Source organism: Mobula birostris, chromosome 21 (assembly GCF_030028105.1).
Source record: "Mobula birostris isolate sMobBir1 chromosome 21, sMobBir1.hap1, whole genome shotgun sequence".
In the NCBI taxonomy this organism is placed as follows: Eukaryota; Metazoa; Chordata; class Chondrichthyes; order Myliobatiformes; family Myliobatidae; genus Mobula; species Mobula birostris.
In genome coordinates, this window is record NC_092390.1 from 13,667,815 (window position 1) to 13,671,533 (window position 3,719).

A 3,719-nucleotide genomic window follows, 5' to 3' on the forward strand; every position below is an offset into this window, starting at 1 on the left:
AGAATACACAATTTACTTGCATCGGTGGGAATTAAACCCTATATGCTGGCGCTGTCAAGCATTGTGCGAACTGCTACGCTACCATGCTGTGCTATTCCCATTTCGATATGTCAATCCACGGCTGCCTCTATTGTCGAGATGAAGCCACACTCAGGTTGGAGGAACAACACCTTGTATTCCGTCTGGGTAGCCTCCAACCTGATGGTATGAACATTGATTTCTCTAACTTCTGTTAATGCCCCTCCTCCCCTTCTTAACCCATGCCTAATTTATGATTTTTTTTTCTCTCTTTCCCTCTTACAATAACTCCTTGCCTGTTCTCCATCTTCCTCTGGTGCTCCCCTCCCCCTTTCTTTCTTCCAAGGCCTTCGGTCCCATGATACTCCCTCTTCTCCAGCCTTGTATCCCTTTTGCCAATAACTTCCCAGCTCTTGGTTCATCCCTCCCCCTCCTGTCCTCTATCATTTCAGATCTCCCCCTCCCCCTTTCAAATCTCTTACTATCTCTTTTTTCCGTTAGTCCTGACGAAGGATCTCGACCAAAACATCGACTGTAATTCTTCCTATAGTTGCTGCCTGGCCTCCATCTGCATTCCACCAGCATTTTGTGTGTGTTGCTGCACTATTGATGTTGGTTTACAAATAGGTTATGATGAGGTTGTATAAGGCATTGGTGAGGCCGAATCTGAAGTATTGTGTTCAGTTTTGGTCACCAAATTACAGGAAGGATATAAATAAGGTCGAAAGAGTGCAGAGAAGGTTTACAAGGATGTTGCCAGGACTTGAGAAACTCAGTTACAGAGAAAGGTTGAATAGGTTAGGACTTTACTTCCTGGAGCGTAGAAGAATGAGGGGAGATTTGATAGAGGTATACAAAATTATGATGGGTATAGATAGAGTGAATGCAAGCAGGCTTTTTCCACTGAGGCAAGGGGAGAAAAAAACCAGAGGACATGGGTTAAGGGTGAGGGGGGAAAAGTTTAAAGGGAACATTAGGAGGGGCTTCTTCACACAGAGAGTGGTGGGAGTATGGAATAAGCTGCCAGATGAGGTGGTAAATGCGGGTTCTTTTTTAACATTTGAGAATAAATTGGACAGATACGTGGATGGGAGGTGTATGGAAGGATATGGTCCGTGTTCAGGTCAGTGGGACTAGGCAGAAAATGGTTCGGCACAGCCAAGAAGGGCCAAAAGGCCTGTTTCTGTGCTGTGGTTTCTATGGTATGGTTTCTATGAACAAATCTTGGTGCACCACAAAATGCTAGAGGAACTTGGCTGGTCAGGCAGCATCTATGGAAGGGAACAGGCAGTCAAATTTTGGTGCAAGGTTGAACTGGTTTATCGTCAGGTGTACCAAGGTTCAGCAAACTTGTCTTGAATACTATTCATGCCAAATCATTACACAGCGAGTTTTTGAATAAAAGATGATAGGCTGATTACAAGTCGAGGCCAGGGCCAACACAATCATGGAAAGGCGAGCTGATATGGAGATAGAAGGGAGGTGGGTTTAGTCTTGCTGATCAGATCAATATATAGGTAGCATCTCCAGTTTAGAGAGAGATTAAAGAAGTGAGTCCCACTAATCCCAGACATTCTCTTCTCCCCCTCCTATCAGGTAGAAGCCTCAAAGCATATGCCACCAGGCTCAGGGACAGCTTCTACCCCATTGCTATAAAGAGATCAGCTTTATTTGTTGCATGTACATCAAACATTACAACATACAATGAAATTGTCATCAGTCCTAGCATGTGCTGGGAGCAGCCCACAAGAGGCAGCATGCTTCCGGCACTAACATAGCATGCCCACAACTTGTGAATCTTTACTAACCCGTATGTCTTTGAATGTGGGAGGAAGCTGGAGCACCAGAGGAAACCACACGATCATGGGGAGAGGGTACAAACTCCTTACAGACAGCAGTGGGAATTGAACCAAGGTCACTGGGCACAGGAAAGTGTTAGACTTGCTGCTACATTACCATGCCACCATCAGTGTTACCTGCCTCAACTATTCAAAACAGTAATTTTTATTATTTTTTTAAAATAATATTTAAATCTTGTTTGAACTTGCCCAACTGATTTAGTAAGTAAATATTCCACCCAGTGTCACATTGAAGCTTTACTAGCCAGTTAAATACAGGGAGACATATTTGGATTTAAACAAGCTTTTAGCATAGAAGAAAACTAATTGAATGCTGATGGATCACCGACCAAGTCAGCTCAGCCCATATCCATGTCAGTCCCTGTGATTGTTGGGCAGTGAATAAAATAATCTATTTCATTGTCAAAACTAACCAGAAGAGAGAATTTGAGCAGAGAATCTTCCTGTTAATATGAACTGAACATGTAGGACAGAGTGTGTCACTGCAGACAGGGAGTAATGAGAAAGTGGGGGATGGGGGCACTAGGACTGGTCTAAAGTGAGACTGGGAAAAGACCTTCAGCAGGATCACTGATATTCAAAACCATTAGCATGTTGAAAAAAATATCTTATTACACATTACATTCACTATTAACTGTCAGAGCTCGTGAATTATAAATGCTTGGTGACAGTAGCGCTCCTGCTAATAAATATGCCAGTGAGTGAGTTATGAGGCAGAGTAGGAATTTTGCTTCTAGACTGGTGTATACTGAAAGAAAGATTAGCTTTATTATCACATATTTGGCACATGGATGATAGAAAAATGAATGACTGTAGGAGGGAAGGGTTAGATTGATCTTAGTAGGTTAAAAGGTTGCACAACATTGTAGGCTGAAGGGCCTTTACTGTGCTGTAATGTTCTATGTTCTATGTACAGTGACGCACACGGTGAAATGTGTCATTTACTGTGCTGTAATGTTCTATGTTCTACGTACAGTGACGCACATGGTGAAATGTGTCATTTACTGTGCTGTAATGTTCTACGTACAGTGATGCACACAGTGAAATGCGTCATTTACTGTGCTGTAATGTTCTATGTTCTACGTACAGTGACGCACACGGTGAAATGCGTCATTTACTGTGCTGTAATGTTCTACGTTCTACGTACAGTGACGCACACGGTGAAATGCGTCATTTACTGTGCTGTAATGTTCTATGTTCTACGTACAGTGACGCACACGGTGAAATGCGTCATTAACTGCTGTAATGTTCTATGTTCTACGTACAGTGACGCACACGGTGAAATGCGTCATTTACTGTGCTGTAATGTTCTATGTTCTACGTACAGTGATGCACACGGTGAAATGCGTCATTTACTGTGCTGTAATGTTCTATGTTCTACGTACAGTGACGCACACGGTGAAATGCGTCATTTACTGTGCTGTAATGTTCTATGTTCTACGTACAGTGACGCACACGGTGAAATGCGTCATTTACTGTGCTGTAATGTTCTACGTTCTATGTACAGTGACGCACACGGTGAAATGTGTCATTTGCATCAATGACTAGTGCAGTCTGAGGATGTTCCGGGGACAGCCTGCAAGTGTCACCACGATTCTGGCACCAACATAACACACCCACAACTTATCTAACACTGACCTGTATATCATAGCAATGTGGGAGGAGACCCACATGGTCACCATGAGAATGTTCACACTCCTTACAAGTAGCGGTGGGAATTGAGCCCTGAGCCCTGGTCCCTGCCGCTGTAAAGCATTACACTACCATGCCACCTTTGGTGGAAAGTTGGAGTTGAATTTGAACCTGCCTTACTGAAAATACTTTTTCTGTATCCCACTTCAG

General features: G+C 43.3%; 1 protein-coding gene across 1 annotated transcript in view; it reads left to right on the forward strand.

Annotated features, from left to right (window-relative positions):
• ubtd1b (ubiquitin domain containing 1b) overlaps nt 1–3,719 on the forward strand; it is a 108,037-nt gene that overhangs the window by 100,659 nt on the left and 3,659 nt on the right. The window lies entirely within an intron of this gene.